The sequence below is a fragment of the Phaethon lepturus genome, unplaced genomic scaffold (genome assembly GCF_000687285.1).
Source record: "Phaethon lepturus isolate BGI_N335 unplaced genomic scaffold, ASM68728v1 scaffold10370, whole genome shotgun sequence".
Taxonomy (NCBI): Eukaryota; Metazoa; Chordata; class Aves; order Phaethontiformes; family Phaethontidae; genus Phaethon; species Phaethon lepturus.
In genome coordinates this window covers 115,110-139,044 of record NW_010509832.1, presented here as the reverse complement: position 1 = coordinate 139,044, position 23,935 = coordinate 115,110, and positions in this window count along the sequence as shown.

Genomic DNA, 23,935 nt, shown 5'->3' with positions numbered 1-23,935 from the left:
TGATGGGAAAGAACATACATAGTCACCTTTCAGTATTAATTCAAAGGAATACTCTAATTAAAATTCACTTGTAAAGAATTTTTACTGTGGTTACATTTTACAGTTTAGGCTATGCAAACCAAAATTATGGGGGAATAAAAATTGTATCTACAGTTTAATTTGGAGAATAAGAACTCATGGACCGTTTCCAGTTTGTAATCTCTGTTCATTAGCATAGACCTGTCATTGGTTTTAAACTTTTATCCCTTGTATGAAAGAGGAATACTTTCATACAAAATAAACTATTTTTGTAGAACTAAAGAAAATTGTGTTTTGTTCTTCAATCACTATATATTTTCCATTTTGAGGTTTTTTTCCTAGCTTACTAAAACATTATCAAAGTAAGCCTCAATGATGAGAAAGATTAATCAGAAGTTCAACTAGTTTTAAGTTTTGGAAAATTCTTTTAATTAAAATAACAAAAATTAATTTGGGATATTATTATGTTTTTATACTACTAAATGTCTAAAAAATAAAATAAGAGAGTAATGTGCCTTTAAGATTTAAGAGTATGTCAACAGACATACTGTTTAATTCAATATGCTTTTCTAAACCCATGTCTAAGCATAATAAATTGCAAGTTAATTTTAATATCATTCCAGAGTCCCAAGCTTTTAGCCAAATATTAAGTTTGAGGTAATATTCTACATGCCTGCAATTGTAATTGTGTATAAGCAGATGTTAGCAGGTTTTTTTTGAGAAAAGGAAATTAGTTACAGATGGTTGGAGAGTTAAAAGTAGCTATATAATATTAAAATGTTAATTTGAAAAAAAAAAGTAACATCAAAAATAATGACCTTCAAAATCTGACTGAAGAGACTAAAGGCCATATTTTCTGATACTAACTTCCTTTTTTCCTGTTCTACAAGCAAAATTTCTATCACTAGCTTCTTCATCCCACCATCACATAAACACTAGCTCAAAAACGAGGGGAAAATGTTTTTAACATTTCTGTTGAAAAATACATTTCTATAATCATTTCCTGGAAGATTCTCTACCAAAATGTTCCAAAATGAGATGAACATGCCACTCAGGCAGCATTCTTTCATACTGCATTCAAATAAATCTCGGTACCAAGAAAGCAATAGATTTTCCCTCTCTTCAATGAAGTTACCTGTCACATCAGAAATGAGCAGTATTGCTGATAGCGTAACACTATTGCTACTAACATTAAGAAATATACTACCAATCTGTAACTTGTTTAACAATTTATTTTAAGTTTCTTTGTCAGAGAAACTTGCCCAAAGAAAAAAAGTTCAAAGTGTTGGTTAAAAAAAGGAAACAAGAAGTGAATGAGTACTCGATGCAATTTGCAAGCCACCTCCTCAAAACAATAAAGTCTACACTAAAAGTAAAACTTGTCACTTCCTGATCATGAAAGGCTACTCAAGTGTCATTACTGACCCCCTTGTGCAGAAAGAAAAATCCAACATTTTGGTTCATCATCCTTGTTCTTCACAAAACAGGAAGAAAAGGAGGATCAGAGCAGAAGGGAAGAAATGACAGGAGTAATTAAACTTTTTACATACCCAAGTGATTAGTAAGAAGCAAAAGCCACTGTACATACATATTACACCTCCTTGCCATGTCTTGCACCTCTATTAGTTCCTAGTAGTGACTTTAACTCCTTTGAGTCTAAGTACACCAATTTTACAGCTGGTCAATCATTTGCATGTAAAAGTTACTTATCTTGAAAATAAGCAAAAATCCTACATTATGCATCTATTAGGCATCTGCTACTCAAATAATCTTTGCTTTTCTTTTCCTTTTTTTCCCCGAGAAAGATGCATTAGCTTTCCAACACAAGTATTCATCTTTCTCGAGGGAACCTAATATGAAACACTGGTATTACAAACACTTTCTCACAATGTTGCCACCATAATGTTCTCAGTGCCTGGGTTCCAGGGAGAGAAAGTTGAAGTTACAGCCCCAAGGAAATGACCAAAAAGATAATACTGATTGTTAAAAATAAATAAACACAAAGGTTGTGTTTCAAAACACAGTGCTCCATCAAGCAAATTTACCTGTGTTTTTGCAAGTCCAGATTACAAGTAGTGCACTGTGGGAAGAGCTTGTACCATGGCTGCATTGGCATGATAGGTCCCAGGCTCAGCTTCACTCCTGATTCTTCTACCTCCTCTCTCTTCCCCAAGTAGTGCAGGGTGATGGCAAACTGAGGTTGTGGTCAGTTCATCATGCTTTGTCTCTGCCACACCTTTGTCCTCATGCTCTTCCCCTACTCCAGCATGAGGTCTCTCCCATGGGATGCAGTCCTTCATGGACTGCTCCAGCATGGGTCCTTTCTATGGGGTGTAGTCCTTCAGGAACAGACTGCAGACTTCAGGAACAGGAACAGCCTGCTCCTATGTGGGGTCTCCACAGGCTGCAGCTTCCTTCAGAACATATTCGCCTGCTCTAGCATGGGGTCCTCCACAGGCTGCAGGGTGGATATCTGCTCCACCATGGTCCTCCATGGGCTCCAGGGGGAGAACTTTCTTCACCATGGTCTTCTCCACAGGCTGCAGGGGAATCTCTGTCTGGTGCCTGTAGCACCTCCTTCCCCTCCTTTTTCTCTGACTTTGGTATTTGCAGGATTGCTTGTTTCACATTTTCTCACTCCTCTCTCACAGCTGCTGCGTAACATGTTATCACAGAGGTGCCACCAGCATCACTGATGGACTCAGCCTTGGCCAGCAGTGGATCCATTTTGGAGCCAACTGTAACTGGCTCTGTCTGACATGGGGGCAGCTCCTAGTGTCTCACAGAAAACACCCCTGCAGCCCCCCTGCTACCAAAACCTTGCCACATAAACCAAATACACTCAGATTAATAATGATGAAATTTTACAATAATTTAAATCAGATGGTGATCTGTCCCACTACAACTCCAAAGGGGAGAATCTGTACTTGGGGTTAGTAACATATCACAGATGGACCTCTGTATAACACAGTGAAAAAGAAAAGTAATCATAACACGTTGTGTCTTTACACTGAAGATTATATACACCTCATTGACCAGCAAAGAGTTCTGTTAATTTCCCATCTCTATAGCGTGACATAGCCTTAATAGTGGTTTCTTTACAAAGTTACAGAAACTTTAAATTTGTACTACCCTTGCAGTGTTGGAGCCTTGCTATAGGTTGGGTCATCCTCAACCTCTTAGAAGAACCTACTAAAGCTGTGTTTCAAGTACTGCACATTTATGTGATGAAAGTACCACCAGGTACTAACCAGTATTTGCTTAATATCAAGAAAGTTTCTACTGTCCTAACTAGTGCCTTCTTATGTATAATGGGAAGCATCTTTATCTCCTTACTGTTTATGTAAATACATTTCATTCTTTCATTTCCATTGCTTTCACTTAATTTAAAACTCCTAAAAGACATGATACTGCATTCTTCCTGAAATGAATCTTTCCCAATTTTAGTTTTTGAGAGAAGTAAAAATAAAAATAAAATCAGTTCATATGGAACTAGATCTTTTTGCATTTTAATATTTTCATTACAGTTGTCATTCATAGAGTCATATTTGTGAAAAAAATCTGTATTTGGAAGTCCTTGTAGTCCTGAAAAGCAACATTTCTAACACCCTACCAAAAAAAAAGCCAGAAACTACCCTATCTGCCCCCAAACAATTTATGACCTAAGACACTGTCAACGTCAACACAAAAGATACAAGAGCACTGTAGAAGAAAAGAGGGGACAGCAAGCAAATAACAAGGGAAATAACTTATGTAGGGTGGATTTTAAAAAGGACACGGTCTTAATTAGGGAGGGATTTGGAGAGAGAGAAAGAAAAAACTTTCTTGTAATAAGATAATTAGTGGCAGTGGATTACATCAGCACAAAACTAGGACAGGCAGTTGGCAATTAAAAGATACTGCTTCCTTGGCGGTGTCAGTCAAACAGCACAGAGCAGCAAACATTTCTAAACACAATAAAATGCCAGATACCAGCTGGAACCACAGCCCTTTCCTCTCTTCTTGTCACTATAGTTTTGAAACCCTGTAGTAGTCCTTTTCTTTTTCTCCAAGTGCTTTGAAAGTGAAACATATTATGCAAAAACCAAATACCAGATACTCCATAAAAAGCAGACAAAAGCATGAATAGGCAGAGGGGAGGGTAAAGAGAAGCTGTCAGATTTTCAGTTTGGATATGCATCATATGTGGTGCACAGGAGGCTCTTTCAGATAACAACTGTATGTATGATCAAGAAGGGGTTAAGTCAGAAACTACAAAGTTGAAAACAGATTAGTTAGATTATGCATAAAGGCTTGCTATCTTTCATCTTAGAAGAGCTCAGGCAGCTCCTGCATGTCTGTCCTACTGAGACTTACATATCAACCTATTTGCCAAGGAAATGAAAAGATAATTTATGACCAGCTAAGCATACCCTGTCTGTCCTCTGGCTCCCTTCTGAAATTGCTTTAGAGTCTTGAAAGTTACAGCAAAACACCCTCTTGTCTCACCTGTCAGCAACAGCAGAAATGTTTACTGTGGGCTAATTTCTCTGACTACCCAAAGGACTACCTTGGGTAACAGTGGGTCTATTTTGGATGAGAGTTCTGGGTGCTCCGAGGTGTGTGGTGACTGAAACACAGCACTTTTTGTCAGATCCTTTCAGAAGACAGTGGCCCAGAGTATCTTGTTGTACATCCTACACCAGCCCTACAAGGGTTGTGCTTAGCTGATAAAAGACATTGCAAAGGAAGCATTTAAAATTTCTTACTCTTGAGGTATACCCTTTTTCCCCTTCCTCACTGCACCAAGCTCTCCCAACAGAAAAACTAAAGTGACCTGTCTCCCTACCACTTGTTCATTCCTTCCACCTGCACCACATGCTCCTGCAGCCCATGAATCTTATCTAAGCAGAAAGGTCTTGAGCAGGGGCCGTGTAGAACTACGTGGCTGAACCAAGCCTACCAACGAGGACCCCTCATCTGGATGGCACCGGTTATAGCCCTTGGCCTAAGGAATATCTGGGATAAACACTTTCATCTCATACTCCCAGCCAGTCATCTGCACAGAGTGCGCATTGGAGGCTGGCACTACATATTTTGGGGCTTTTCAAGTGCTGGGGGGTTCCAGCTGTTGGGGTTGAACAAGGACAAAAATGACAGAAATCATGCCCACATGTACAGTAATGTGCTAGCATGGAAAAGAAACCACCAATGGCGCAGCTTGTGTTTGTAAGTGGGTGAATGGGATGGTTCAAGGGGGAAGGGAAGACCAAGGATTATAAGCATAAGGGGATTTTTGGAACTTCATTATTATTTCTGTCCAGTAGAAATTTTGTGTGCTCCGTTGTCTGGTTTTATTGTTAAGGGATCCTGAGATAGAAAACATACTAAAAAAGGACATCTAAAACTTCTGCTGCCAGAAGCTTTAAGCTTAAAAGACATTACCTGTTGGTGACAGCCAGTCTCACACATTAGAGGGAAGGCAAATGCTCACCTAGAAATTCAGCCTGTTTTGGGTAGCAGTGGTTGAGCCCCCTGAAAGTAAACCACCACGTTCCTAATCACTTCTGAAATTTAGGCCACTGCCTTTAATTTACTCTTCTGGGAGCACTCAAAGATTATAGAAGCAGCAAAAAGGATAACAAAAAAAAATATTTTAATCTGAAAATAGAACGAGGGTTTTATCTCAATACAATTTCCATTTTCAGTTGCTATTCACAAGGGGATCTGCTGTAGTGTTTAGCATATTTGATACCAGTGGCACAGATGATTCCAGGAGCTGAGTCAACTGACGTAGTAAACTGCCACCGCAGCACTTTTCTGGAATGAAGAAAGCATCTGGGACTCAAATATCTGACAGGCTTTACTTGTGGCAACAGTAAGACTTTACTATGCAGTAATGTTTCAAATACTCATTCTATTAAGCCTTTGAAAGATAACAGCACACAGAAAAACATTTATTCTGGTGTGGCAAGACAATCCTTGAGAAACATAAATGCTCACATAGTTTTCCTCCCTGTCTCTCACCTTTCTCTTGGACTATGCCAGGGTTATGCCAGGGAAAAAATGTCTATAATTTATTTACAATTATTATTTCTAGCAGGTAGGATGCAACAGCACTCACTTGCAAAACCTGCTTAGGAACATGAAAATAATTTAAAATAAATGTGATGCTGCATTTCTGTTAAAATTCCCTTCCACTGTAATGACTAAGTTTTCCACTGTAATACCTAAGAGTCAGATTCTTTCTTATAGTTACAGTCAATGCAGAATTAGAACGGAAACAACTTGTATTGCTGTGGGAATAGAGTTGCCTGGAAATTTTAAAGGAGAAAAACTTTTATGAAGATATCGGGTTAAACAAGCCCAAAATATTTTTTTCTAAATGTCTTGGTGACAAGTAATTTTCACTGCACTGAAGGCAAGGTTTCAAGACAACATTGTCTGCCTTTACCCTATGCATGCTACAAAGCTAAGTGATGTGGAAGTGGTGGCTTTCTGACCCTGATGTCTGCCACAAAGACACTAATAATCTAGAAATAGCTTCAAAACTTTAGCTTATTGAAGACGTGCTCTGTACAATATGTCCCACGCCAGAAGGCTCTAATACCTCCTATCTTCTCTGGCTTTGCCAAAAAAATTCAAAATGTGCAGAGAGGCTCAGACCACGGAGCCTCCCTGGAAAAGTGGCATGACATTGGCCTTGACACTGAAAAAACCCAGCAGTTTCCCAGCTGTGGGGGCAGAGAACTTCAAAGGTTTGAAGGAGGTTGACTTTTTTTTTATTTGCTCTAATTCAGAGTGAATACAAAACAAACAGAAGAAAAGAATATCCCTTTGAAAAGTAAATATTCTAAAGAGATGTTCAATGTAGCAGGCAGTGGACACGGGGAAATTTGCAGAGAAACTTCTAGCCTCCTCCCTCTCTCTTTCATTCTCTGATTTCTGTTTCCTACAGCAGAAAATGGTAATGCATCCAAATCCATTTATTTCTCTGCACAACATGCTATAGACCAATGCTATTGCAGTCCCAAATAAGCAAAACTTAAAAATGGAAAACCACTCACAACACTTTCCAATCAATCATGACACCCATCTAGAATATCCTGCCCTATTACCCAGCAAGGGTCACCCTCAAAACCATGCTCAGCCCAGAGATTTATTATTCAGACTTGTTGTGGTTTAGCCCCAGCTGGCAACAATGCACCGCGCAGCCGCTCGCTCACTCCCCCATGGTGGGACAGGGGAGAGAATCAGAAGAGTAAAAGTGAGGAAACTGGTGGGTTGAGATAAAGACAGTTTAATAGGTAAAGCAAAAGCCGCGCGCACAAGCAAAGCAAAATAAGGAATCCATTCACCGCTCCTCATGGGCAGGAAGGTGTTCAGCCATCTCCAGGGAAGCAGGGCTTCATCATGCATAACGGATACTTGGGAAGACAGATGCCATAAATCGGAACATCCCTCCACCCCTTCCTCCTTCTTCATCCCAGCTTTATATACTGAGCATGATGTCACATGGTATGGAATATCCCTTTGGCCAGCCTGGGTCAGCTGTCCTGGCTGTGTCCTCTCCCAGTTCCCCGTGCAACCCAGCCTGCTCGCTGGCAGGCCAGCACGAGAAGCTGGACTGTCCTTGACTGCTCAGCAACAACTCAAAACATCATCACGTTATCAACATTTTCTCATCCCAAATCCAAAACACAATCTCACACTAGCTTCTGTGAGGAAAATTAGCTCTATCCTGGCTGAAACCCTTTCTGGATTGACTTCCTCCAGTCTGAAGAACATATTGTGTCCGTGTAGTAGAAGATCACAGAGTACTACTCTGTTTGTACTGAAAACAATGCACAGCCCAGTTCTTTGCAGTACAAGCTAGCTCAAGTAAGACTTGCCTTTTCCCTGCTTTGCCTTTCATGGTTCTTGATAGATAGACATAAAAAGTGGGATTCAGCTGCCTAAACAGAGATGTCTGGTGGCATTCCAAATGCCCTAATGTGCACTGTCAGGCTTCCAGCTGCCACTCCAAAGGACAGGGTACTCCTGTAGATGCTACATCCTATATGGCAGTCCTGTGTGGATGCCTTGATTACCATAGGGACATCTCTAATGGCATGAAGACGTGTATATATATTTAGGCAATTGGAATGCATCTAAAGGCTGAGATAACTCCAAATTAAGAGATATAAATGTTAATGTCTACATACAAAATTAATTTCTAAACTCCCACTGTAACTGAGACAGTCAGTAGAACAATTCAGCTCATCATAAAGTTCATACTTAGCATCTGATGACCTAAATATCTCTCTAGGCTCCACTGGTGACACTGACTGGCTATCTGTTTTCCATAACAGAAGTTTGGATCTCACTGACCTGTATACCCATAAATTTAAGTATCTTAATCTCTAATTGTAAACGCACACATGTGATTAACACCTTCCCCCCACAGAGAAGCAACTCAGCTCATCCTCTAATTCTGCCAGTTGGAAGCACCTTTTAACATAGGTACAGGTCTCTCCTACTACTTTCAAAGTTAGGGACCCCCACCATCTATACCAAAGATTAAGCAGAACCTGATATGTTTCTTAATCCAATTAAGAACGTGTTGGTTGGACATCCTCAGTTTATTAGAATAGACAAAGCTACAGGAAATGAAAAATAATCAGGATTGGCTAGTAAACAGTCTGCAATAAAGGGAGTTGACATTCAGGCAATATCTCAGAAACCACAGGGCAACTTGGAGAATTAACTGAGGAGCAAGGGGTCAGGCAATCTGCATGTGTCAAGGTGAGCTCATGCATAAGGATTTGGTGTTCAGAGAAAGATATGTCTACGTCTTGGTGATGAAGAGTCGTGGTGAAGGTCACACTAGTCCTCTGTTACAGCTGGGGTATGCTGCATATTAAAAGTGAGCACTTTCAAATGTTCCCCTGCTCAAATGAGTTGCAGAAAGCCTCATTCTGAGAAAGCAGAGAAATACTATTTTTAACACTTTTCATATATAGATGATATCTGTTAACCTATTAAAAAAAAAAATCACAAAAACCTAAAACAATCTCTTCCAAATGCACCTGTGTTGCAATACAGAGGGAAGTACTCTGAGACCACAGCTCACCATGAAGGTCTGTGCCTTAAGTAGGACAACAAATACCAAGCAGAGACCCAAGCACTGTTTAAGGTGAGCAAAAAATTGGAATCTGAACCAAAGAGGGTGGAATAGAGCAGAAGGAGGCAGATGGAAAGACAGAAATCAGATATTTGAAAGCACTTTACCTGCTTCTGCAGCAGATTCTAATGCACCTGCACAGCTATTCTGAGCTCCTGGAAAAACTGAAATAAATCCTCACACAAGAAGCATCTGAGAATTATAAATTCATATTTTAATGTGTTACTATGAGTGACTCTGCTAATGAAAACTAGTGCTAACTTTGAAAAAAAATTTACTTTCTGGTATGCACTACTTAACATGAAAAACCCATCTTCAGAAGTCTGAATACGAATCCCCAAAAGACTGCAAAATAAACAAGAAAAGCCTTCATGTAACATAACTACAAATAACTCTTCAGACAGTCTCTGGTCTGTGGATAACATCACACTTGGTCATGTACTTTACGATTAGATTAAAAAAAAAAAAGTTGCCCACAAGAATAATCTACAGGTGGTTTATCTTTTCTTCCTCTGCAGTCCCTTTAACACAAGGCGGTAACGTATGCGATTGGTTAGGTAATACAGTATTTTTTTCTTGGGTAGGAGATTGTGCCTTAGTGCAGAAAGAATTCCATGACTAGAATCCCTCTCTGAAAGAACAGTACTTTTTCCTTATCTTTGTCATTTTAACGGCCAGCATTTTTACCACTCTGGAGAGATTATCTTCAATTTTGTCCATGATATATAGAATGAACAGATAAAGAGTAAGAATTGTACCACTTGCAACTTACATTCTTGTATTGCAATGTCATTTCACTGCTGTTTATGTCAACAAATGGACCTCAATTTCTTCAAGCTAATAGGGATAAAATAAGTGTTTCCATCTGAGTGAGCTGGCTACACATGGTCCTGCGTGTCATGATGGCAAGTTGCTATCCAGTTTGTGCTCAGTTTTCATCAGTAGCCACATGTGGAACTGGTTATAGTGATCTGCTCCAGTCTGAACTTGCTGGCTTTAGGATTTGCTATTTATTTTTTTTCTCTCAGAGCTGTTGATCTGTTAAGTTTGCAAAGGCATCACAGAGTTATCCAAAGTTCATCTACACTTAACAGAATCTTGCTGATATTTTAAGTGTTGCTGCAGTTTTTACAGGCATAGAATCAGTATTTCCCCATCTGGGGGCCATGGAAACTGCCCATAAACTAGTTTACAAACTATTTTAAATAGTGACATTGGAAAAGATACCAGGTAAATACACTACAAGAGTAGGATTGCCAAAAGTAAATAGTAATGGTTGACTTATCCACTGGCCAACAACCTGTTGCTCACTAAATTCTCCTTCCAAAAAAGTAAGTGATCCTGGAAGAGCAGGGCTTGCCCATGACACTGGGTCTATCTGGGGGGCTTCCAGCATAGACGTACATCAGCTGAAGACTATGCCAGAAAAAATTTGAAGTGCAGAGAAACCTGCAAGGTGGTTACAACCATATTACTCATTAACACTCATTCTCAGGCTGCTCCCAAGATTGATCCAGCCCTAGGGCAAGCAGGTTTCACTCAGTTTAGATCCTGCAGCCTGAACGCCCCATCACACCTTGTGGCAGATGCAGGCAGATGGGCACAAGCACAGCTGCTGCTGGGGCCCTCCCCATAGCAGATGTGATTGCAGCACACACTGGACACACCTAGGATTTCATTTCAGAAGACAAGCAGGAGCAACCCATCACAGATCTCAAGACTGATGCTGTCAGCATATGATTTGCTGCTTTGCCCCAAGGCCAAACCGAGGATGCTCTAAACAGGAGTGTAAATGCAGACAATCAATGCAAAGAGACCTGATCAAGTGTGAAAGTGATTTGCTGGTAATGTAGACTGAATACAGTCTTGCACTACACAGCTTCCCCAAGGGTTACTCTAGCAGAGAAAAGTAGCATGGCTAGAATAAAAGGGGCTTTTTGAAGAAGCCGCAGGAGACTCCTGAGGTTAAATAACCATATTGCTAACTAGATACAAGGCTTAGCTACTGCTGATCTGGTAGAGATCAGACTGCTTCTGAAACACAGAAAGTTCTATTTTAAAAGAAAGCTGATTTTTTTTTTTTTTTTCCTTTCCTAGTTATTAGATCCTCCTGTTTTGGCCATTGATGACCTGTGCCTTCTCTGGAGAATTAACTGAGTTCATAAAGATATTACCTGCATGCTCTAAGAAACAACTTACAACTTTTAGTTCTTACACATCTTTTAACTTATGACATCTGAAGCTAGGGATTCCTGTATCATTGCTCTTATATCTAATGACCCTTATCAACTCTTCTCAATTCTCTCTGCATTACTACCCCCACTCCTTGCCTGTTCTTCCCAAAAAAACCCACAATGCAGAGGCTCCAGCCTATACAACAAGATAATAATTTATCTGGCTAACATGCTCTTCAGTCCTGCACCTGCCACTGTGTTTGATATCTGGGCTGAAAAATGCATTACACTTGGTCGATACAGACTAGTGACACCATGAGAGTGAAAGCCAAATTATCCCATGTTGAACCCGGTACAGACCATTCACCCTCTTGATTTTGTCTGCTCTCACCAAGGGCAAAGGAACTGCACAAAAACATCTGAATTCTAGATCAGTATTCTCACACAGATTGATTTTAGCAGATCTCAGACAAGTGAAAGGAATCACTTGCAGTTTTCAGAACCAGACCTGTGCTGTGCTGAAAAGACAGTAAAGGCAAAGAGCATGAGAAGGTGGAGTAGTTTGAGACTTACTGGCAGAGCAGGAGGGACCTTAGCACACTTCTTTAGCCATTTCCCATTTTACTAGCAGCCTTACTAGGACCTGGGTCAAGGAGAGATATTTTCTGTATTATTGCAGCTTACTTGTCTGTGGTGGGTTGACCCCAGCCAGCAGCTAAGCACCCACATAGCTGGTCACGCATTCCCTGCCCCCAGCAGGACAGGAAGAGAATAGGAAGAGCAAAATCAAGAAAACTCCTGAGTCAAGACAAAAACAGTTTAATAAATGAAGGAAGGAGGGGAAAAAAAAAAAAAAAAAGGTGATGCAAAGGCAATCACTCTCCACATCCCACAAGCAGACCAATGCCCAGCCAGCCTCTGCGCAACAGCTAGAAGACAAAACCCACACTTTCGTCTGCTACCTATTTTATTGCTGAGCATGACCTCTTATAGTAAGGAATACCTTTTTCACCAGTGTGGGTCAGCTGTGCCAGCTGTGTCCTTTCCCAATATCTTGCCCACTCGCAGCTACTCACTGGGGGCGAGGGGGCAGAGAGAAAAAAAGAGAAATCCTCAATGCTGTGCAAGTACTGTGCAGCAACAGTCAAAACACAGGTGTGCTATAAAAAATGTTTTAATCTTAAATCCAAAAAAAACCCCATACATGCTGCTATGAAGAAAATTGACTCCACCCCAGCCAGACCCGGTACACTATCTGTGGGGATCAGAGGCAAAGGAGAGAAATGCCTGCACCACCTCTCCCATCTGGAGGAGGTGGGATTCCCACACTGGAATAGGAGTGATTTGCTTTTCACTCACTTATTTCACAGTTCACCAGCTACGCTATATTTTCAGACTACCTTACACCGGGGCATCGTTAGCAAGTAAACTGGCACCCCCTTTCAAAGGTTTCAGCCCAATGGAGGACATCTAGTCTTTATTTAGTCCACTATGTTTTATTATTAAAGCACACATTACTTCTACTCTCATATTCACTTGCCATTTGTCCAGTTCACTTCATAGTATCTATGATCTATTGGGAGAGTTCTAGAATATACATTAGGTTAGTTCACAGCTTTTAATATCATCACCCCATACACAGATGAATGTGAAGTGGCTAAAAGTTACTCTAAACAATCCTGCTGGAGTGCAACAAACAGTAGGAAAAAAAATTTTCTCCCTATTTTTTTGATAAATGTTTTTACTATACTTAGATTTATATTCTTTCCTTGCAATTTGAAATGATCAAACATTTGACAAGACAATTGCATTCCAAGTTTTCATTTCAACCTGTGTGCAGAGAGAGGGAAATCATAGTTTTCATCTTCAGATAATTCCAAAGCTTTTCAAAAATCGAGGTATTGCTGTAGGTCCCTATTGAAAGTAATAAATATGGGGTTAGATATTGCGGTAGACAATACTACGAGGAAAACCCTACTTAAAAAACACAGTTCTGAATATGTTTAACTGTCTGGACCCTCTTACTGTCTCACATCTTTAGGATTCTATGAACTATACTAGACCTCAAATGAATTTGCAGTCAGTGAATCTCTGCAAGTGTACAGCAGCTGAGGAGCTGGACCACTACTTCGAGCACACTTTCTATTGCTGAATACCAGAGTAACTGTTTCTATGGGAAGAAGTATTCAACAGCAGAAATTCATGTGAAATCACCTCACCTCACCTCATACTATTTATTGTATCGCTTTATCACCTGAAATATGAACTAACCTACTACAGTGTGTGATCTTTTATGGAAAAGCTTTGTGACAGATGCTCCCAAGCATGCCGCTAAACCTTAGGAAAGCAATTTCAATGAGTTGAATTGTGAATATTTTAAAACTGCTGACAAACACTTTTAAGCTGAAATGCTTATTAGCATTTCTGAGTCTGTTCAAAAGGCACATCTTGTGAGCTGATTGAAGGGGAAGCTTTAACAGAACAGTCAGGCATGTAGTTTCAGTGGTACTTGATGGTTCCTCAAAATGACCTAATTTCTTTTAATTGACTATCAGATTGTGTTTTCAGTCCTACTTCAGCATTTGCAAAAATCTGCTATTAATCCTTACCTACTATTCCAAACAGAAGTGTAATTGACATTTCTTCTAATATACGGGTAATCCCTGCTTTTCATATTCTATTAAATGCTTTTAAATCTTGCAAAAGCTGCTGTTGTGGCTGCTTTTGGAAAATAGATGCTGCTTCTGTTAAGTCATCTGAATAGAAACATACATTTTCAAAATTAAAGCTGCCATAACATGACTCCCTAATCTCTGCAACATTGCAGGTCAATTAAAGGACATGACTTTAAAACGATACAGCATCCTCCTACTATAGAATGGTGATTTTCAGTTTATGTTCAGAAACACCTGCAGGACAGTCACCCTTACATATGTCTTAGGTGCTAATGGACCTAGCCTCACTTCAAAAACCTAATGAGTCATCAACCTCCGACAACGGATATTGATCTTTTTGAGTGGCATCGTTTAATTTCCCATAGACTACATAAAACTGCTCACCAGAGGAAATACACTCATATGAGTGGAGACGCCCATGAACAACCAGCAGCAGAGACAATGCCCTCTTTTTACATTTGATTTCATTGATCTTCTATAATATTTTTCCTCATAGATGAAGCTCTGTAAGGCATTTTGACAACAGTCTTTATTGCCAGCATAAATGTGACATTTGATTAAATCGGTCTTTCTGGGTTTATCTTTAAAGTTACTGGATTCTTCTGTGTTAAGAACTTAATTCCTTTGTTTCTGATGTGATTCCATTTGTAGATGTAACTAACATTTTCTGTTCTCTGGATTATTTTTAACTCAAGGCCTTCCCACAGCTGGTGAATGCTTACACTTCTTCATAAACTGAAGCTACTTATGACACTGCATCTGAGAGCTAATCTTATATTGTGTTTTTAAATCCCATTAATTCATTGTGAGTCTAGGAGTGTTGTAAAATATGAAGTTTGCTAGTGATGTAGCAGGATATCCACACCATCTACTGTAGCTGCTAGACTCCACAGATCCCATGTCCATTATAAAACAAAGTCTTTGCCAAAGAGAACACCTAAGATAGGGTTCTGTTTTGAACAGTATTGTGAAAGAGCTGCTTTTTTTTTCTGTACAGACTATAATGACTAAGGTAGACAAGCCAGCCTAGGCAGCATATGTAATGACCTGCATCCCTCTGCAACAACAAAAGGCATCCAGCTCAGAAAATTTGGCTGCTAAGGGTCTGCTGAAAATGGACATAATCACAAATCTCAGTACGGGCCAGATGAATTCAGAAAAGCATTGTTTCAAAGCATTTTTTAGAACTTCTGTTATCTCTGATTCTCACAACTAGGACATAAAAATATTCACATCTATCCTTTCTACTCTGGATTCACTGTGTGCGGCAGGCTGCTTAGGAACAAGGTCGTCTTATTTTTCATATCCTAGGCCCAACAGACAATTTAGTCTAGCTGTTTTTCAGCTTACCTGGCACATGTAATTAATGCATTGTCATTTCCTTGAGAAAGAGGTCTGCAAAGGGAAAGCTTCACAAGGGAGAGGATAAACCTGTGAAGGAAACATCTCAGAGCAGTGGCTTATTACAAGACAAGTCACACTGCCGTGAACTGACATCACCAAAACACTCTAGAGAGCACTGTTAGAGTGAGGGAATCAAAAACTACACTTCACAGGAGAAAGGCTGAACTACCCTCTTAAGTATCTTTCTTGATTGACTTAGTAAAAGAAAACTGACTATTGTGAAATGAGCATATCTACAAATAAAGGGCAGGAACAGGAATACAAGAGAATGGGGAGGCAGTCAAATTAGCAAATCCACAAGACACACAGTTAGTAAATGAATTCCCTATCCTACCAGCAGGTGTTGGAGGACACATGTAGAAATGAGCAGGTTCTGAGTAATCTGACAGATAACTAACAGAGAACTAGCATTCAAAAATTAATACATCAGCCTGACAGTTATTGCCTAGCAAACTTCATTTCAGGTTTAGAAAATGAAGTAGGTAACCAGAAAAATTCTCTTTTTACAGACATTAACAATTTACAGACATTAACAATTTACAGACATTAACTGAACCATAAGGAAGAAATACCCTGGCTTTATTAAAAGCTTATTATGCTGGGTGAAATTAATATGTTATGGGATACAAACATATTCTGTTTGTACATGTCCCAAACATATAAGTTGTACAAACATACAAAAATTCTGCATTTTACAAAAGTTTTATTGGTATTTTTGAACTACCTGTTGATGTTCAATCAGTCTGGCCTGGAAATAAACAGATCATCGTAGGAAAACCAAATGAAGAAAACACAAGCAGAAGAGTAAAAATATAATAATAAATACCAATGGAATGAGCTTGGGGGTATTTTGCAAGATCTATGAGTGTTGGGTTTGTGCTCTTTTAACATACAATTGATCATCAGCATTAAAGATGGAAAAGATGTAAATGATCCATCTTCATTAACAGTCAGGAAGAAGCTAAACAGCACAATAATTAAATTTGCAGATGATAATAAATTAGGAAACGTAGTAAATTACCTTTCTACAACAAAGGCAAAGAAATACAGTATAGTATTTCCTTAGGTTCAGCTGAAGAGGTAGAAGGTAAAGAAACAAGATGAAGCTGTTTTCCAAAACATGAGAAAAGAAACTAAACCACAAATATTTCAGAATAATAAACTGTGAATTATACAATAGCATGTTACGTAGAAAGGGCAATATGACTTTGAAGAGCCCGTAAAGAAGTATCTTGGCTTACAGCAAAGAAAAAATAATTTGTTTCTACAAAGCTAGTAGAATTTAGACTAATACATTCAATTTTGTGAAGCATAGCCCAGTAGACATCGGAAAACCGAGGGGACCAAAAACATTAAAGTAACATGAGGGTGTGGAGGGAATAATTTAACGGGAAAGACTTAGAACATGAAATCTCCATAGATTGATTAAGAGAAAATGCCTGAAGTTAAATGGGTAGAGAAATGATATTAAGGTCAAATTAGGCAGAATAGGAGATTGGGTGGTAAAGCTTTAAAAGAAATTAGGTATTTCAGGTTGTGTTTTGCTGGAAACCCTCTTTGAAGTTTAGAAAATAAATTGCTGGAAACCATCTTACCTTTTCCGAGAAAAAGCTGTTGATTAGTTGTTACTTCATATCTAAATCCATCCACGCCAAGCAATTTCCCCATATCCTGCCATGACAAACCAAGGAAGGGCAGCCAGGTGGAAAACCCTCGGGGAAAGAAGGGGAAGAAACTGAATGCCTAACAAAATCACTGGGTTTGCAAATATGTAGTAACTCCCATTGTGCTCAGTGGACTTCAGCCTATGTGCTCTGAAAAATCATTTAAGCAACAGCCTATCTGCCTCTTCAGCACCTTATATGTATCTTGAAAATTATTCCCTATAAAGTTGCATTGGTCTTCCCTCAAGATGAAACTTCACCTCCTCTGTCACTTTTCCCACCAGTACTTCATATCTAAGTGCAGAGACCTATGCTACAGACTGCCTTGCCAAAAGGCTCACAGACTCATTCTGTTACTCATCACGCCGATCCAAGACTGGTCTGTCAGCAGAAAAATGCATTTTTTTCAAATTATCTATAAGCTAGTCTATGGACACAATTCTAAAAATTTCCTTTTCCTTCATTTTTTTATAAAATATTACAAGTTTAAAAATCATGTAACATGTTTTTGTTACATCATTTCCACTTCTCATATCTCAGAAATGGAACACTGGGTAATAAAACTATTGCACATCTATTGTAATAAGCAAGAATTTCTGGTAAGAAGATACTGCTTAGGTACACTAAAACTATAAAACATGCATTTTATTATGAGTTCCCAGAGAATTATTAACATTGTGTGTCACGAACAAGTGGTTGGGCTGCTTAAAGAGTTACCACCAAAGATATCGGAAAGCAAATGATTTTAATATAGATTTGTAAAAAAGGTACAGCTTAACAGAATTCAGTGGCCAGGTTCACTCTATTACTCACTGAACATGAAAAGGTGTACAAAGAGAAACCAAGGTACAGTTAGATTGGAATGATTTGCTTGTGGATTGAATCGGGTTAGGATGGCTTATATGTATGTTGAGGAGAGAAAGTAGGGGAGACCCTCCTGTTGAGTCACAAGGTTCATAGAGGACCAAAATCCACCCCTAGTCCCTGACTTGGTCAAAGGTTTATGACTACGGTTAGGTAAGGAAAGTAAAGAAATGCCCTTCTGTTGAGTCACAAGGTTCAGAGTGGAACTGCTTGCTTTCTAAACTCCTTCTGAGAGAGAACTCTAGGTGTGGCTGAATCCACTCCTAGTCCCAGACTTGGTCAACAGTTTATGACTAAAGGAGAAGGGTATCAGGGATTCTGGTGTAGTGCTTGGTGTAACTTTAAAATAACAGCAATCAAATTCACTAACACTATTGAGATAAATCACAATATCAAATCATACGAAACTTAATAACATAATTAACCTAAAACAGTAAGATTAATGATATTGAGACAAATCACAGTATTAAATCATAGCAACGTACTAAGATCAGACACATAAAGAGATATAAAGAAAAGAGATAAATATGTACAAAGGTACCTTTAAATGCCCCCCTCGAATTCAGTCAAATATTCACATTGAATGCTTTGCATCGCTCAATGGGTGATCAGCCGAGCCTCTGAGTTGATCATGAACTTGAGGGTTCACAGGCTCTGAGAGGTGTCCCACTCAGAGGTATATGTTGGTCGCAGCCTGCTGCAGTCCAGGAGAGCTCAAAGGATCTCACTTGGGACCACTATTTATAGGACTGGGAGATGACTGACTTTAGGCATCAGGAAATTTCCATCCTTGCCACAAGTCATTTGTTAGTAGTTGCTAGAATTCTTGACATCCCACTGACGTTGGTACTGATCCACCCGAATCATGGCTAGATAAGATATGCTCCAAGGCTGTCTGGGGATAGTGAGTTACTCCCATCTACACAAAAGTGCTTGGTACATTCAAGGGGCCCTTAACAGCCAAATGCTCTGCTCCAAGGCCAAGGTTTATCGAGCGAGGAGGGGACAGGGGTAGATGTACCACCACATTGTGCAATCATTGCATAGATATGTCAAGGTGAATTAAAATGTTTCTTATTTAGAAACTAGGAACATCACATTCTGCTGAAAACCTTCAAGATAAAGCTGAGACATTTATACCAAATACATTGCACAACTGAGTCCCTTAGACTTTTTATTATAGTTTAAGATGCAAAGTTAGCAGGAGTTCATTATACTGCTACAACAATTAAAAATTCATACTCTAAGTAAAATCAGGTAATATTCAAAGCAAATACATGCATGGAAATGCCAAAGTGAAACTATTTTTTGAAAAGTTAAACGCATTTCAATCCTTCCTTTCTCTTCTGCTCCTCGTCATGTCCACTAAAAAGATGATTAAATTTAGCAGGTTTTACTTCACAGGCACAGCAAGTACATGTAACAACAGGCTCATCATCAGCTGCCGAGGTTCAGCTGACTCATTAAGCCATGCTAATTCAATCACTTTCAACCACAGTTGACTACGTTCAAATGTAGACAAGGCCTGTGAAGGAAGCACATTGTTTTTCATACCTGTACCAAGAGGCACAAGAGAGCATACTTTGAGAAGTTGTTAGGCACAAATCACTGCGCAAATATCATACAGTACTCTTAGGGTAATGTAAACTATCCATAAGTTTGAAAAGTCTTTTAGTTCCCTGATTTAATCCAAAGTGGCGGGTGGGGGTTCCAGTGGAGAATCAATTGAAGTTTGTGTTCCTTTCTTCTTTCCTTCTACACTTTCTCAACATTTCTTCTCTTCCTTCCCCCTATTTAGAATAGTCTTTGTCATTCAGAATGCAAACTTGGAAATGTTAGTGTCTAACTTTAACATTGCATTATACTTATTGCATATAAATTACAATTAAGTCTCACAGGTGACTACAAGACTAAATACCCCATGTAATTCAGTAAGCTAAAGAAACATATCTTATATGCAGACCCAAGGTTTTATTGTTAGTCAGTCTAATTAAAGTACTGGCAAACTAATCAAAGGTCCATCCACTAACAATAATAGTAACACAGCTCAAATTGTTACAGCTTATTCCCAGTAATGATACAGTCAAAATGATGTAAGCAAACTTTCTGATATCTGCCCCTTCTGGTGTTATGCTCAACCTTTTCTAAGTCCCTCATAATGTTAGGGTTGATAGTAATAGTCTGTCTCAAGAAGGTAAAAAGTTTTCCAGTGAGCTGTCAGCACTCCAAATTCTTCACCAGGAGTATGAAACTGATGGGAGATCTGGGGGGAGAGGGGCTGGTCTTTGTCACTCTTGGGTTTGCTTGGGGTTATTTTTATGTTTGCTAACACAGACCTTTTGCTCTAATTCCATGTTATATCTGAGTTTCAGTTTGTATGGTCTGTAGAGACTTCTTTGCTCTCTTTTTTATCCTTAGAACCTTTTATCCAGCTCCCAAGGTTACATTCCTTTAGTGACCCATAATTTAACTGTGATCTGCGTTTATAGCCCAGGGACTTCTCTTAGCAGTCTATGCTTGCACTTCTAAAGCTCTTGCTTTTGTCCTGCTCTTGTACTTCTGTAGGCCTATGTTAGAACTCATTTCTCTTTGATGGCCGTCAGGCTGTGGCTTCCTGATAACACAGCTTAAAGTTTTATTAACATAACTTAGTCACGCATACATCTATGTTCTATATGTGTATGTTTAGATGTATATATCTACAGACACACATAGACACAATGTTCTGGTATCCACCAGCCACTGATATCTACTTGATATCTACTTGATATCAGTGGCTGATATCAGTGATCTGATATCATCATCTATCATCATCACCAATGTGTTATCAAAATAGCTTTACAGCTGACTCAACTGTGCTGAAAATCAAGTAAATAAGTATGACTATTTTTGACACTAACAATTTACACCATGGCTTAAAGGATTAAATTACACTTGAATCAACATAATATTTTTTAATATGATGAAGATACAGGGAGCACAGATTTTGTTTCTTGCCAAAAGATAGATATGTTTGGTGGATTCCCTTCATTCAAGAGCAAATGAAGTTGAAGGACCCATGAGAACCGCCCTGCTTCTCGTTTGCTGTAGGGAATAATGGTATGTCACACCATAGCTATGCTAGACAAGCAGTGGAAACCTCTACTGCTTCATATTGCTTCAGTGCCGTATTTGAGAAGCACAACCCTACCCAGCCCACCCTGCTAGCTTGACTAAGGCTTCTACTGCCATCAGTACACTGCAGACTGCCATGTTAGACAGACTGCTCCTCTCTGCTTTTAACTACCAAACCCTTGTAACATACAGTCACAGCTAAGTTGCTTGGAATGATTTTATCTCCAGTTCATGTCTCCATATCTTTCCCATGATTCATCAAAGGTTAGGGAATTACCACTACCCAGGGCCACCTGCATTTTGGGTGGAACCCCATATTTACACAGGCCCTCCCCCAATTCAGGGCTGCTGTATACCATTCCAAGATGGAGTCAGCCTGCTACAACACCCTAACAGACCAGAGGCACAACAGGGTTTGTTGACTTAATATATAATCTCTTTTGTAGAGCTGACAAACCACGATACTCTTATAAAATTCTTCCCCCACAAAAATAAGATGGATTTTTACATAATATCAGACTTAAAAATACTAGGGTAAGAATTCCTCCTCTCTAGAACAAGGACCTCTTGCTATATACTCAAATATTTTATATTTGAAAAGGAAAGTTTCTGACCTTCATGCTTGCTCAGAAAACAGCAAACACACAAATGAACTGCCCCATTTTTTCCAGCTCTGAAATCTGAAGATGACAATTTAAAATGTCAGCATTGTTAGCTACTCCACTGCACAAAGTTCTATAGATTCAAGGATATTAAAGCCACAGGCATTAATGGGCTAATGTAATCTGACCTGCATAATATATGTCACTGAATTCCACCCACCCTTTCCTGCATCAAATCAATAACCCCAGGCAAGCTGGTGCCTGTACCTTTAGAAAGATGTTGAATTTCGATCTGAAAATTTTGCATGATGAACAATCCATCATATTCCAGAATAAGATATACTTGCCATTAATTCAAAATAAGTCTACTTGTGTTTCCATAAATTTGCCTGCCTTTATCTCCTTAGCTTGTTTTCTGCAAGATTTAAGTTACTTCCTCTATAAAGAGTTTTTCACCACCCAGAAAGCTATTGGATGTGTTTGCATCATGCAGCAGAGCTCAGTGTAAATATTCCCAAGTTAACAGATGTTCAGCAAACCCACATATTTCAGCTCCTCAGTAGAGCTTATAAAATTCAGACCTGGAGCCATGTGAACACAGCATTAAGGCCAGAAGCATTCTCTTGCCTTACATGTATTTCAAGAGGCTTTGGATCTGTCAAGTCAGCCTGCAGCTGCAGACTTCCAGTGAAAAAAGCCATCGCTCTCAGTTACTGCATCAGTTACCTCTATTCTTCATGAAGTTGCTGCAATATTGGGAGATTAAAAAAAAAAAAAGAGGGTTTGTATCCCATAATCCTGGCAATATTATTGTAATCTCAACATTCCTCTTTGTCTCTTTCATGAAAAGGTGCAGTAAGAACATCATCACAGTCTGTCCCTGCTCCAAATCCAAGATTTCTTTCAGCAGACCCAGAGGTCTCCACTCCTGGCTATTGTTGTCCTAATTCTTTCCTTGAGCAGTTCAAAAACCTTGCTATTTGGGGTCAGTACCCCAGGCTTAGCTCTCATCCTCTAAATAGTTTCTTATATACCATGGAATCAAGTTTTCCACCATCAAGCCTATTTCTAATTAAGGAATTACAGAGTAGGAGGTTTCAGAGCAGCAGTTAGATATGCCAGAATGCTTAGTCCTCTAATGCATTAATTCATTATGCTACTTCCTGGTTTCAGATTAAAATAAATGAAAATCAAAGGAACTTCCCCCTCTACAGTCTCATTCCAATACACACATACTGTTACCAGCCTTTGCCACAACTGCAGCATTATTCCTGGCAATGATAACTTACCTTTTTTTTTTTCCCCCCATTTTTTTCCCAATGGTCAGTTCTGCAAAATGATGTAGTTTTTTCTTCCACTGTTTTAAATTCTTACATGTGACTTTGTGTCTAGAAATCTGTCTTTTTCTAAGGATCATTTCTCCAATGATGCTGGCATGTTCTGTTTGTAGCTGCTGTTCTCTCTCATACCCCTCTCCTTCCTGCTGTGAGTCTCACTTGACTGACTGCCACTACATTTCATGTACATGCAAACTAATCAAAGAAAAGGTCTCCTAAACTAAACTGACTACCTAGTATGAGAATGATTTGCTGTAATTGCAGGCAGCATTCAACCCATGCACAAACATATTAGCTTTCTCTTCCTTTTCCAAAATCATGTTTCTAGAGATACTTGTCCTACTTTAAGGTGCTGCTAGCTACAAAAGACATATATATTTGCCATCTTCTAGTCTCACCCTTGCCAGAAATTAAGACTACAAAGAGGAAAACAATTTGATTCCAAAGAACCCTGTTATGTTGGAATTTACCTACAAAGCTGAACTAAATGATATTACGCCAACACCAAGAGCCTGTCATTCATAGTTTAACAGTAATGCAGTCTGAATGGTCAGTTACCATAAAAAGGTAGTTTTATGAATGAAGCTCAAGGCAGCTGAAAAGAAAATTAGCTCAGACAACAGTAGATTTAATAAATGACGTATTCACTACCATCTAGTTTTACTTCTTTCAGCAAATCTTTTTCTAGAGTATCCAAATTACATTGGACCATGTGACAGGGCATAGAGCCAAAGCATTGAGAAGAGTTTCCTGCATGTTATTCCTAAAGCAAGCACACCTAGGTCCCCCCCATCAAATCTGAATTTCAAAAGGTGCATTTTACTTGAAGTCAAATCAGAAAATGTAACATTTTTAATAGAAAAACTCTGATTTGCTGAGTGAGAAAAAATAACTAAATCCCCCTAGTCCTGTGTACTTCATACTTCTCAGCCGAGGAACTT